Consider the following 15,348-nt stretch of genomic DNA (forward strand, 5'->3'; position numbering starts at 1 on the left):
TAATTCGACTACATTCCATTATCCTCGTTTTGCTTTTGTTGTTGTTCGCCGGTCGCGGTGGTCTCGCGGTTCTAGGCGCTCAGTCCGGAACCGCGCAACTGCTACGGTCGCAGGTTCAGATCCTGCCTCAGGCATGGATGTGTGCGATGTCCTTAGGTTAGTTAGGTTTAAGTAGTTCTAAGTTCTAGGGGACTGATGACCTCAGATGTTAAGTCCCATAGTGCTCAGAAGCATTTGAACCATATTTCGGCCCTCAGTAGTCCGGCCTCTCACAAGGGAACCTCCCCATGGCACTCCCCTCAGATTTAGTTATAAGTTGGCACAGTGGATAGGCCTTGAAAAACTGAACACAGATCAATCGAGAAAACAGGAAGAAGTTGTGTGGAACTATGAAAAAAATAAGCAAAATACACAAACTGAGTAATCCATGCGCAATATAGGCAACATCAAGGATATGAGCTCAGGATCGCCATGGTCCCGTGGTTAGCGTGAGCAGCTGCGGAACGAGAGGTTCAAGTCTTCCCTCGAGTGAAAAGTTTACTTTCTTTATTTTCGCAAAGTTACGATCTGTGCGTTCGTTCATTGACGTCTCTGTTCCCTGTCATAAGTTCAGTGTCTGTGTTTTGCGACCGCACCGCAAAACCGTGCGATAAGTAGACGAAAGGACGTGCCTCTCCAATGGGAACCGAAAACATTTGATCGCAAGACCATAGGTCAACCGATTCCTCCACAGGAAAACACGTCTGATATATTCTATACGACACTGGTGACGGCATGTGCGTCACATGACAGGAATATGTTGTCGACCCACCTAACTTGTATACTTGGCGAATGGGTAAAAAGATTCTTATACCTTGCCCGACTTAGGTTTTGTTGTGGATGTGATAATTACTCCCAAAAAAGTGATGAAAAACATAAGAGTTTGTCACATAAACTGAAACAAATGAATTCAACAGTTTCACACTCGCACAATTTTCCCTGTGCTCTGTCAAAAGATATGTTTTTTTTTTACGTTTTCAAATGTTTCCGTGTGTAGACCGTCAAAACCTGCATATGCCCAAGCAAATCTGAACATATCCTGGAATTTTGGAGAGCGAAGTTGTTCATGTGTGAGTGCCTAAACTTTTCACTCCAAGGAAGAATTGAACCAAGTACCTATCCCTTCGAAGCTGCTCACGCTAATCACGGTACCACGGCGCTCCTAACATCATATGATCCTTGATGTTGCCTGTCTTGCGCATGGACTACTCAGTTCATATATTTTGCTTATTTTTTTCATAGTTCCACACAACTTCTTCCTGTTTTCTCGATTGATGTGTGTTCAGTTTTTCAAGGCCTAGCCACTGTGCCAACTTATAACTAAATCTGAGGGGGGTGCGATGGGGAGGTTCCCTTGTCAGTAATCCGGCGCACGTGCACAATGAATTATCGTGCGCAACAATACTTAGTTAAACAATGCTTTATATACTGTATTTGAAATTGTAGCTTTCTTTACAGTTCGGAATCAGGTCTTGTAAAAGGAAACAAGTTACACTAGACCTCAAGCAGAAACTCAAAATTTCAGACAAGTTAAATCGAGGTTCTTCACAGAAAGCCATTGCTGCTGCGTTCAATGTTGGACGAGTAACTACTTATGACATCAAAAAGAAAGAAGATGTTATTCGACAGTACTCAACACAAATGGATAGTGAGGTGCGAAAACGGAAGGTTACGCAAAAGAGTGAGAATGAAGAACTGGACGTAGCTGTTTATAGATGGTTCGTACAACAAAGCAGTAAAGGAATTCCAGTGAGTGGCCCGACTATAAAGGAAAGCATTTAAGGTAACTTACTAGTGAACGGCTGGAAAAACAGCAACAGTTTTCATAAAGTTTATGATTGTCTAACTACATAACGTGAACCCTGAATACAAAGAAATTTTAGAACAATGAAAGTGTTTTAAGAATGAAGATTTTGGTATATGAATAATCAGAATAGCTTTGATATAAACTTTATTATACGGGGTGTTACAAAAAGGTACGGCCAAACTTTCTGGAAACATTCCTCACCCACAAAGAAAGAAAATATGTTATGTGTACATGTGGCCGGAAACGCTTACTTTCCATGCTAGAGCTCATTTTATTACTTCTCTTCAAATCACATTAATCGTGGAATGGAAACACACAGCAACAGAACGTACCAGCGTGACTTCAAACACTTTGTTACAGGAAATGTTCAAAATGTCCTCCGTTAGCGAGGATACGTGCATCCACCCTCCGTCGCACGGAATCCCTGATGCACTGATGCAGCCCTGGAGAATGGCGTATTGTATCACAGCCGTCCACAATACGAGCACGAAGAGTCTCTACATTTGGTACCGGGGTTGCGTAGACAAGAGCTTTCAAATGCCCACATAAATGAAAGTCAAGAGGGTTGAGGTCAGGAGAGCGTGGAGGCCATGGAATTGGTCCGCCTCTACCAATCATCGGTCACCGAATCTGTTGTTGAGAAGCGTACGAACACTTCGACTGAAATGTGCAGGAGCTCCATCGTGCATGAACCACATGTTGTGTCGTACTTGTAAAGGCACATGTTGTAGCAGCACAGGTAGAGTATCCCGTATGAAATCGTGATAACGTGCTCCATTGATCGTAGGTGGAAGAACATGGGACCCACCTCGAGACATCACCAACAATGCCTGCCCAAACGTTCACAGAAAATCTGTGTTGATGACGTGATTGCACAATTGCGTGCGGATTCTCGTCGCCCCACACATGTTGATTGTGAAAATTTTCAATTTGATCACGTCGGAATGAAGCCTCATCTGTAAAGAGAACATTTGCACAGAAATGAGGATTGACACATTGTCGGATGAACCATTCGCAGAAGTGTACCCGTGGAGGCCAATCAGCTGCTGATAGTGCCTGCACACGCTGTACACGGTACGGAAACAACTGGTTCTCCCGTAGCACTCTCCATACAGTGACGTGGTCAACGTTACCTTGTACAGCAGCAGCTTCTCTGACGCTGACATTAGGGTTATCGCCAACTGCACGAAGAATTGCCTCGTCCATTGCAGGTGTCCTCGTCGTTCTAGGTCTTCCTCAGTCGCGAGTCATAGGCTGGAATGTTCCGTGCTCCCTAAGACGCTGATCAATTGGTTCGAACGTCTTCCTCTCCGGACACCTTCGATCTGGAAGTCTGTCTCGATACAAATGTACCGCGCCACGGCTATTGCCCCGTGCTAATCCATACATCAAATGGGCATCTGCCAACTCCGCATTTGTAAACATAGCACTGACTGCAAAACCACGTTCGTGAAGAACACTAACCTGTTGATGCTACGTACTGATGTGCTTGATGCTAGTTCTGTAGAGCAATGAGTCGCATGTCAACACAAGCACCGAAGTCAACATTACCTTCCTCCAATTGGGCCAACTGGCGGTGAATCGAGGAAGTACAGTACATACTGACGAAACTAAAATGAGCTCTAACATGGAAATTTAGCGTTTCCGGACACATGTCCACATAACATCTTATCTTTCTTTGTGTGTGAGGAATGTTTCCTGAAAGTTAGCCGTACCTTTTTGTAACACCCTGTATAGACATTTATGTCGGTCAGTAATTTAAAATTTTTCCTGCCAGTCTACGTTTGAAGTCTATACACTTATTAACTACTTTTCTTAGATGCTTAAAACTTGATGCACACATTTATGGCATTGTTATCTAAAAAGTAGACTGAAATCAAATGATTTTAACCAATAGTTTTTATACTACAAATACATAAATTTGACAGTCAAAATTAAGGTAATTTTTCATAGTTAATAAGGTTATATTATTCCTCCTGGTGATAGTAAACTGGTGTCTGTAGTATACGTTTCTCGAAATGGTAGCCTGAAATATCGCAAAACATTTCAGACCTCTAGCTCAAACAGTTGCATAAAATAAAAATGTCAGAAAATTTGATTCTTGGGGAACTCAGTTTAAAGGTACGTTTCATTTGTTACTCATCTCTGTTGTTTTTAATGCCCTCCACTTGCATAATATTCTTGGTTTGTGTGCTCCTCATCTTCTATCTTCCTTTTCTTACTCCTCTTTGCTATTCTGGGCTCTTTAGTTGCCTCAAGAACCCATGTTTCGCCTTCGGTACCTCTCAAGGAATCAATTTCCATCAGTGCTTGTCTCATATTCAAACCAGGAGTTAGTCCCCGCAGCTCTAAAACATCACATCTGCTAACTGCCCCATCATTAAAGCAAATAACTGCATCTAATACACCTAATCTCATGGTATTGAGCCGGCCGCGGTGGCCGTGCGGTTCCGGCGCTGCAGTCCGGAACCGCGGAACTGCTACGGTCGCAGGTTCGAATCCTGCCTCGGGCATGGGTGTGTGTGTGATGTCCTTAGGTTAGTTAGGTTTAAGTAGTTCTAAGTTCTAGGGGACTTATGACGTAAGATGTTGAGTCCCATAGTGCTCAGAGCCATTTGAACCATCACGGTATTGAAGCCAACAAACACAGTTTTAGCCAGACTTTCCCATATCACACGGTTGTAACATTCATCAACATTTTTTGTGTTTCCATGTAAGCACCGAGCCAATAGTTTAGTGTCACTTAAGTCCCTGTAGATGGGTTTAATTGCTTCCAATACCTCAAATGGCAGCGAGTGATGGAGTCCATAAGTCTCACAATTTGCTATTGCTTTTTGTATCCACACCATGTGTCTACACCACTGCCGCAGAGGCTATCCTGTGGATGGTCATCCGTAGAGGCTTTATGGAAAAAGGCAGGCAATACTGCTTTCTTCATGGCCTCAGTACTGTCTCGATTCCTTCTTATGGCTAAACCATAATAGAGCTGCAGTTTGTCCACCTCTTCCTTAGTAAGACGACCCCGACCACCAGTTGGTTTGCCATCACAGAGTTTCCCCTCCATATCTCTTATTAGCTTACGTAAACGTGTGGACATGACTAACACACACTAACTGTTCAAGTCTTACAGTTCTTCCATAAGGCATATTTTCCAACACGTTTACAAACCCTTTGGACTCCAAGGCCGCATGTTGTTGTTGTTGTTGCTGTGGTCTTCAGTCCTGAGACTGGTTTGATGCAGCTCTCCATGCTACCCTATCCTGTGCAAGCTTCTTCATCTCCCAGTACTTACTGCAACCTACATCCTTCTGAATCTGCTTAGTGTATTCATCTCGTGGTCTCCCTCTACGATTTTTACCCTCCACGCGACCCTCCAATGCTAAATGTGTGATCCCTTGATGCCTCAGAACATGCCCTACCAACCGGTCCCTTCTTCTTGTCAAGTTGCGCCAGAAACTCCTCTTCTCCCCAATTCTATTCAATACTTCATCATTAGCTATGTAATCTACCCATCTAATCTACAGCATTCTTCTGTAGCACCACATTTCGAAAGCTTCTATTCTCTTCTTGTCTAAACTATTTATCGTCCATGTTTCACTTCCATACATGGCTACACTCCATACAAATACATTCAGAAACGACTTCCTGTAATTTAAATCTGTACTCGATGTTAACAAATTTCTCTTCTTCAGAAACGCTTTCCTTGCCATTGCAAGTCTACATTTTATATCCTCTCTACTTCGACCATCATCAGTTATTTTGATCCCCAAAAAGCAAAACTCCTTTACTACTTTAAGTGTCTCATTTCCTAATCTAATTCCCGCAGCATCAACCGATTTAATTCGTCTACATTCCATTATCCTCGTTTTGATTTTGTTGATGTTCATCTTATATCATCCTTTCAAGACACTGTCCATTCCGTTCAACTGCTCTTCCAAGTCCTTTGTTGTCTCTGACAGAATTACAATGTCATCGGCGAACCTCAAAGTTTTTATTTCTTCTCCATGGACTTTAACACCTACTCCGAATTTTTCTTTTGTTTCCTTCACTGCTTGCTCAATATACAGATTGAATAACATCGGGGACAGGCTACAACCGTGTCTCACTCCCTTCCCAACCGCTGCTTCCCTTTCATGCCCCTCGACTCTTATAACTGCCATCTGGTATCTGTACGAATTGTAAATAGCTTTTCGCTCCCTGTATTTTACCCCTGCCACCTTTAGAAATTGAAAGAGAGTATTCCATTCAACATTGTCAAAAGCTTTCTCTAAGTCTACAAATGCCAGAAATGTAGGTTTCCCTTTCCTTAATCTAGTTTCTAAGGTAAGTCGTAGGGTCAGTATTGCCTCACGTGTTCCAATATTTCTACGCAATCCAATCTGATCTTCCCCGAGGTCGGCTTCTACCAGTTTTTCCATTCGTCTGTAAAGAATTCGTGTTAGTATTTTGTAACCGTGGCTTATTAAACTGATAGTTCGGTAATTTTCACATCTGTCAACACCTGCTTTCTTTGGGATTGGAATTATTATATTCTTCTTGAAGTCTGAGGGTATTTCGCCTGTCTCATACATCTTGCTCACCAGATGGTAGAGTTTTGTCAGGACTGGCTCTCCCAAGGCTATCAGTAGTTCTAATGGGATGTTGTCTACTCCCGGGGCCTTGTTTCGACTCAGGTCTTTCAATGTTCTGTCAAACTCTTCACGCAGTATCGTGTCTCTCATTTCATCTTCATCTACATCCTCATCCATTTCCATAATATACTGAAATATATTTAAATTTGTTTTTAAAGATGTTCCCGATGTCCGAAGCGATTCATTCAACTACCGTTTTGTTCACAAAACTCTAAATATTGATTTAAGACGGAAGAAAACGAATTTTTGAAGCAGATTCACTAGTAAGTGACCTTAACAAACAACTTGGCGACAGTAACTTGTTTGCAGCGAGCGAAGGTTGGCTATCAAACTGGAAAAAGCGACATGGCATTCGGCAGCTGTCAGTCGCTGGGGGAAAGTCGCTCAGCTAATGATAAGGCTGCTGATGAGTTTGTAAGCAAGATACGGAGGATAATAGAGAGAGAAGATTTAACTGCTGATGCCTTGTATAATGCTGATGGAACAGGACCCTTTTACAAGATGCTTCCTTAAAATACATTAGCTGCCAGCAACGTGAAGGAAGCTCGTAGTTACGAGCAACAGAACCAGCGCATAATATCAATGCCGTGTTGTAATGCAAATGGAAGTCATAAACTGCTGCATATGGTGATTGGAAAATCCCAACATCTACGTTGCTCTAACACAGTGACATAAATACTCTACCAGTGCAGTATTGCGCTCAGAAGAAAGCGTGGATGGACAGACAAATATCCTCTCGGTGGTCCCAGAAAACATTTGTACCATCAGTGAGAGGACAGCTAAGAAGAAAAAAAAGCTTCCACTTAAAGCCATCCTTATAATTGACAATGCTCCCAGTCATCCTTCAGATGTTTCTCTAAGCCGGCCGCAGTGGTCTAGCGGTTCTAGGCGCTCAGTCCGGAACTGCGCGACTGCCACGGTCGCAGGTTCGAATCCTGCCTCGGGCGTGGATGTGTGTGGTGTCCTTAGGTTAGTTAGGTTTAAGTAGTTCTAAGTTGTAGGGGACTTATGACCACAGATGTTACGTTACATAGTGCTCAGAGCTATTTGAACCGTTTTGTTTCTCTAAAGTCCGATGGTATACAAGCACTCTTTCTGCCACGCAGTGTAACAACCCTAATTCAGTCCATGGGCCAGGGAATTTTGGAATCAATTAAACGTCATTATCGACTCTCACTACTCGTCTCCTTGCTCAACCAAAATGAAAACGGCTCTATCGAGACTATGCTGAAGGCGTGGAAAGCAATTAACATACGTCATGTTGTTTTTCAAGCAGCCAAAGCATGAGATGGAGAGCCGGAGAAAATTGTGGCCATCCACTGATGCCGAGTTGAATCCTGTAGTGAGTGACAGCGATGAGCCAGTCAGCACGGAATTATCAATTCAAAAATGGTTCAAATGGCTCTGAGCACTATGGGACTCAACATCTGAGGTCATCAGTCCCATAGAACTTAGAACTACTTAAACCGAGCAATCAAGAGACATCCATGCCCGAGGCAGGATTCGAACCTGCGACTGGAGCAGCAACGCGATTGAGGACTGGAGCGCCTAGAACCGCTCGTCCATAGCGGACCGCTGGAATTATCAATTACTTTGTACACTGACATGCTCCACAACCTTCCAGGAAGAGAAGAAATTGATGATGACGCTACTAAGTGGCTGAATGAGGAAAACTGTGATACGGACCAAAGTCTAACAGATGAAGAAATAATCAAAAGTGTTCAAAACAGTAATGATGAAAGAGATGAAGAAAAGGACGCAGGAGGAGAGAGCATAAAGATTTCTGCCACTGCTGCTGCTGAAGCTCCCGAGATCTTCCTGGAGTACATAATGCAACAACCAGGTACATGCAGTACCGATGTAATGCTCGTAAAGCGGTTGCGTGATAAAGTATGCCACCGTCGCGTATGGTCATTGTGACAGCTAAAAATTGGGGACATGTTTCATAGTGAGTGATACGACTACAGGGTGGTGCGTTGATCGCGACCGGGCCAAATATCTCACGAAATAAGCGTCAAACGAAAAAACTACAAAGAACGAAACTTGTCTAGCCTGAAGGAGGAAACCAGATGGCGCTGATAAATGGCTCTGTGACAGTCACAAACATATGGCTCACAATTTTAGACGAACAGTTGGTAACAGGGAGGCTTTTTAAATTAAAATACAGAACGTAGGAACGTTTGAACATTTTATTTCAGTTGTTACAATGTGATGCATGTACCTTTGTGAACTTATCGTTTATGAGAACGCATGCTGTTACACCGTGATTACCTGTAAATACCACATTAATGCAATAAATCCTCAAAATTATGTCCGTCAACCTCAATGCATTTGGCAATACGTGTAACGACATTCCACTCAACAGCGAGTAGTTCCCCTTCGGTCATGTTCGCACATGCATTGACAATGCACTGACGCATGTGGTCAGGCGTTGTCGGTGGATCACGATAGTAAATATCCTTCAACTTTCCCCACAGAAAGAAATCCGGGGACGGCAGATCCGGTGACCGTGCGGGCCACGGTATGGTGCTTCGACGACCAATCCACCTGTCATGAAATATGCTATTCAATACCGCTTCAACCGCACGCGAGCTATATGCCGGACATCCATCATGTTGGAAGTACATCGCCATTCTGTTAAAAAAAAAATGGTTCAAATGGCTCTGAGCACTACGGGACTTAACTGCTGAGGTCATTAGTCCCCTAGAACTTAGAACTAATTAAACCTAACTAACCTAAGGACATCACAAACATCCATGCCCGAGGCAGGATTCGAACCTGCGACCGTAGCGGTCTTGCGGTTCCAGACTGTAGCGCCTTTAACCGCATGGCCACTTCGGCCGGCTCGCCATTCTGTCATGCAGTGAAACGTCTTGTAGTAACATCGGTAGAACATTACGTAGGGAATCAGCATACATTTTACCATTTAGACTGCCATTGATAAAATGGAGGCCAATTATCCTTCCTCCCATAATGCCGCACCATACATTAACCCGCCAAGGTCGCTGATGTTCCACTTGTCGCAGCCAACGTGGATTTTCCGTTGCCCAATAGTGCAATACGTTACCGCTGTTGGTGAATGACGCTTCGTCGCTAAATAGAACGTGTGCAAAAAATCTTTTAACGTCCCGTAATTTCTCTTGTGCCCAGTGGCAAATCTGTACACGACGACAAAGTCGTCGCCATGCAATTCCTGGTACATAGAAATATGGTACGGGTGCAATCGATGTTGATGTAGCATTCTCAACACCGACGTTTTTGAGATTCCCGATTCGCGCGCAATTTGTCTACTTCTGATGTGCGGATTAGCCGCGACAGCTTCTAAAACACCTACATGGGCATCATCATTTGTTGCAGGTCGTGGTTGACGTTTCACACGTGGCTGAACACTTCCTGTTTCCTTAAATAACGTAACCATCCGGCGAACGGTCCGGACTCTTGGATGATGTCGTCAAGGATACCGAACAGCATACACAGCACACGCCCGTTCGGCATTCTGATCACAATAGCCAAACATGAACACGATATCGACCTGTTCCGCAATTGGTAAACGGTCCCTTTTAGGACGGGTAATGTATCACGAAGCAAATACCGTCCGCACTTTCGAAATGCTAGGTGATACCACGTACTTATACGTTTGTGACTTTTACAGTGCCATATGTCACAAAGCGAAAAAAGTGGTGCAACTAAAACATTCATATTTCTTTACGTACTACACGAATATGTCATAAAAAATGGGGGTTCCTACTTTTTAAAAAACGCAGTTGATATCCGTTTGAACTATGGCAGCGCTAACTAGCCGGCCAACCATAGCGCCATCTGGTTTCCCCCTTCAAGCTAGACGAGTATCGTTTGTTTTCGTTTGATGCTTATTTCGTGAGATATTTGTCCCGGTTACTATCAATGGACCACCCTGTATAATACAATGTACAGTATATTGTACACTCAAGTACTATGTTTTCTTTGAATATTAATGTGCTTTTGGATTTAATAAAGCATATCGTCTATGTGCTAAAATTGTATCCTTCGGTTTGATAAAGTACAGTACACTATATCCACTATGTTTACATAATAAAATGAATTTAAAAAAATTCCAAGACTCAATAATCCGGTACTTCCGCTAATCCGGCACCCATATGTACCAGGAATGGCCAGATTAGCGAGAGTCTAGTGAGTATTACATGAGAAACACACAGAAAACGATAAACACTTAACTTACAGCTCTGTAGCCGTGTATCAGCTGAGAGCTGGAGCATTACGTCAAATAAATCGCTCCGTTTCCGCATTGCGACGACTTTTGCAGTGTTTCCAGCGTCACCCCCGACACACTTTATGTGCCTTCACTGCTAGTGTGGCAGTAGCCGTCTGTGATTGGCCGTCGCACATTGAGGTCGAACATAGGTGGTAGTAACATTATTGTGACTGTACCGTGTATATTGCGCTTTAGGGGGAACAATTAATTTATGACTTCAGCTGCTATGATGCGTGGGAGCGTCGTCCACACCATGGGTAATTTCGGCTTAGGTCTTTCAGTGATCTGTCGAATTCCTCTCGCAATATCTCATCTTCACCTTCATCTTCTTCTTCTCATTATGTGATATTCTCTTCAAGTTAATTTACTGTGTAGAGCCTCTCTGTGTACGCCTTCGATCTTTCTCCTCTCCTTTCTTTCCTAAGTACTGGCTTCCCACCAGAGCTGTTGACAATCATACAGTTGCTTTTCTTATCTCCAAAAGTAATATTCCAGTTGCCTGTCTCTACCTTTCACCTAGTTATATCTGCTACTACAGCCTTGCATTTATCCTCTAGATATCCCTGCTTAGTCTTTCTACTTCCTGGCTATCTCATATTTTAGGCGACTGTATTGCCTTTCGCTAGCTTCATTTGCTGCATTTTCACATTTCCTGTTTTCGTCTATTAAATTCAACATCTTCTGTGATACGTACCGTTCCGAAAAGAAGTGTTATAGCTCCTCTACTGTTCCTAACCCATACAAATCACTTGCGAGACAATCTGAGCGTCCGTCTTAGACAGTTTGCTGACGATGGTATCATTTCAAAAAAAAAAAATGGCTCTGAGCACTATGGGACTCAACTGCTGAGGTCATTAGTCCCCTAGAACTTAGAACTAGTTAAACCTAACTAACCTAAGGACATCACAAACATCCATGCCCGAGGCAGGATTCGAACCTGCGACCGTAGCGGTCTTGCGGTTCCAGACTGCAGCGCCTTTAACCGCACGGCCACTTCGGCCGGCGATGGTATCATTTACCGTCTTGTAAAGTCATCAAAAGATCACAACCAATAGCAAACTGATCTAGGCAAGATATCTTTATGCTTCGAAAAGTGGCAGTTGTCTCTTTGTAATGAATAGTATAAAGTCATCCACGTGAGTCCTAAGAAGGAATCCGTTAAATTTCGATCAGATGGTAAATCACACAAATCTAAAGTATGTCAATTCAACAAAATGCTAAGGGATTGCACTTTCAAGTACGTTAAATTGGAACTAACACATAGGCACCTTCAGATTACTATCTTTTCACCTACCTGAAGGCACACCCTAGTGGAATTAAATTTTCAACCGATGAGGAGGTGCAGAAAGAGGTCCCAAATTGGGGCAAGGAGTGTCCTCCCAGGGGGGCAGAAAGAAGTTCCTGCCACAATTCACCACATGCACCAAAGAGAATAGCGATTATGTGGAAAAATATACAACAAGTGAATCAAGTATATCTTGTAATATTTTCAACTACACTTTTTTAAAAAAAATATATAAAAATGTAGTACACTTACATTGTGAGCATGCTTCGTAGAATATTAGTACATGTGATAGCCGATTCTCACAAAATTCTAACTCCAACAAGATATATGCACAATAAAATGTATCCTCTGCATCGCATTTTTCAGTTATTCGCTCTGTCTACGCTTCCTTTTGCTTCGTTTCCTGTTTTTCCCTTTGTTCATTTTCCCTTTCTTTTGGTTCCCTTTCTTGTCTATCGCGCTGTTTTTGTGATTTATAAGCTTCCCTTTCCAGAGTCTCCTGTTCTCTTTCTTGAAGAAAAATTCTTATGATTTCAAGCATCGAAAATTCTCTCGCTTGCTGTGACGACACGTCACGCACACTATCGTCGTCTGCCGCTTTCCACATTCGCGAATCGGGTCTGCCTTTTCCCGTCCGCGAACGTGGTGGGTATGGTTCAAATGGCTCTGAGCACTATGGGACTCAACTTCTAAGGTCATTAGTCCCCTAGAACTTAGAACTAGTTAAACCTAACTAACCTAAGGACATCACACACATCCATGCCCGAGGCAGGATTCGAACCCGCGACCGTAGCAGTCTCGTGGTTCCAGACTGCAGCGCCTAGAACCGCACGGCCACTTCGGCCGGCGTTGTGGGTATGACTTGACAGTTGTGTCATCACTGTTAGTCGGCTTGCATCTGTCATCTGCCATGTTTATTTTCAAGCTTGTGACGTAACTGCTCAGAGAAATCTTTTTCTGCACGACGATCGTCAACACTCTGTTGGGCACGCTGCGACGCTTTCTGATAGTCAAATGTCACACCGCGGTGGCTGACAATTGCACAGCTATGCCGGGTAGAAGACAAGATGGCACCTGGCTTTGAAAATAAGTGACAATCACCTACTAGACACTGAATCCTGCTATTATGTCATCCATCTTGTGTTCTTAACCGTAGTAACAATGGAGATGCCAATAATGCTAACAAATAAACTTTGCATAAAGGGATGATCAGAAACGAATTCTAACTACGTAGATAAACAATTCTGCAAGGAAATTGGCAGCGATAGGATAAAATGAAGCAGTAAGGAAAGAAATTCCGGAAATTAGTTTTTATATATACACTACTGGCCATTAAAATTGCTACACCACGAAGATAACGTGCTACAGATGCGAAATTTAACGGACATGTGATATGCAAATGATTAGCTTTTCAGACCATTCACACAAGGTTGGCGTCGGTGGCGACATCTACAACGTGCTGACACGAAGAAAGTTTCCAACCGATCTCTCATACACAAACAGCAATTGACCGGCGTTGCCTGGTGAAACGTTGTTGTGATGCCTCGTGTAAGGAGGAGAAATGCGTACCATCACGTTTCCGATTTTGTTAGAGGTCGGATTCTAGCCTATCGCAAATGCGGTTTATCGTATCGCGACATTGCTGCTCGCATTGGTCGAGATCCAATGACTGTTAGCAGAATATGGAATCGGTGGGTTCAGGAGGGTAATACGGATCGCCGTGCTGGATCCCAACGGCCTCGTATCACTAGCAGTCGAGATGACAGGCATCTTATCCGCACGGCTGTATCGGATCGTGCAGCCACGTCTCGATCCCTGAGTCACCAGATGGAGACGTTTGCAAGAGAACAACCATCTGCACGAACAGTTCGACGACGTTTGCAGCAGCACGGACTATCAGCTCGGAGACCGTGGCTGCGATTACCCTTGACGCTGCATCACAGACTGGAGCACCTGCGATGGTGTACTGGACGACGAACCTGGGTGCACGAATGGCAAAACGTCATTTTTTCGGACGAATCCAGGTTCTGTTTACAGCATCGTGAAGGTCGCATCCGTGTTTGGCGACATCGCGGTGAACGCACATTGGAAGCGTATATTCGTCATCGCCATACTGGCGTATCACCCGGCGTGATGGTGTGGGGTGCCATTGATTACACGTGTCGGTCACCTCTTGTTCGCACTGACGGCACTTTGAACAGTGGACGTTACATTTCAGATGTGTTACGACCCGTGGCTCTTCCCCTTCATTCGATCCTTGCGAAACCCTACATTTCAACAGGATAATGCACGACCGCATGTTGCAGGTCCTGTACGGGCCTTTCTGGATACAGAAAATGTTCGACTGCTGCCCTGGCCAACACATTCTCCAGATCTCTCACTAACTGAAAACGTCTGGTCGATGGTGGCCGAGCAACTGGCTCGTCACAATACGCCAATCACTACTCTTGATGGACTGTGGCATCGTGTTGAAGCTGCATGGGGAGTTGTACCTGTACATGCCATCCGAGCTCTGTTTGACTCAATGCCGAGGCGTATCAAGGCCGTTATTACGGCCAGACGGGGTTGTTCTGGGTACTGATTTTCCAGGATCTATGCACTCAAATTGTGTGAAAATGTAATGACACGTCACTTCTAGTATAATATATTTGTCCAGTGAATACCCGTAAATCATCTGCATTTCTTTTTGGTGTGGCAATTTTAATGGCCAGAAGTGTATATACAAGACACGAGATTTTATGCGTAAAGTAAACCGTACTTACATCCGTCATTTTGCTCACTGCTGTCATTTTTCGAAATTTTTAATACTTTCACGGTTTTGTTCAGTACTTCATTTATGGCTTTCCTATGTCCACCGGATGATGTCGTGATACAATAACCGAACAGATTAATTTTTTTTTATAAGACCGTGCTCGGGAGCCACATCTAGTATGATAAAAAAAATTAAATTAAATATTGAAATATTTCAATTTTTTCAATTTTAATCTAATACTTATGTAGGTGTTGTGTTTCACACTAGAATGTCGTGTTCCCAGTTTGGCATAGCTTTGCCACGGGAATCGCGAAAGAGGCAAAAGACGTCCTTCGTGTGTTCGGCTCCTGATCGTTGTCAGAAGGAGGCTAGTCTTTGATTACGCAAAGGCTACTATTATTTGGAAAAGAACAACCCGCATTTCTTTACGTAATCAGTATGAATTTTATAATTACCTAAGGGACATTTAACAATCATCAATAAAAATTGCATTTGCAAATGAAATCATTAATAAATGGGGCGGCTATGAGTTGTATAGAAGACAAGGGGCGGCCTTCTGTCTACGAAGAGGATACCGCAGTA

The sequence above is a fragment of the Schistocerca serialis genome, chromosome 11 (assembly GCF_023864345.2).
Source record: "Schistocerca serialis cubense isolate TAMUIC-IGC-003099 chromosome 11, iqSchSeri2.2, whole genome shotgun sequence".
In the NCBI taxonomy this organism is placed as follows: domain Eukaryota; kingdom Metazoa; phylum Arthropoda; class Insecta; order Orthoptera; family Acrididae; genus Schistocerca; species Schistocerca serialis.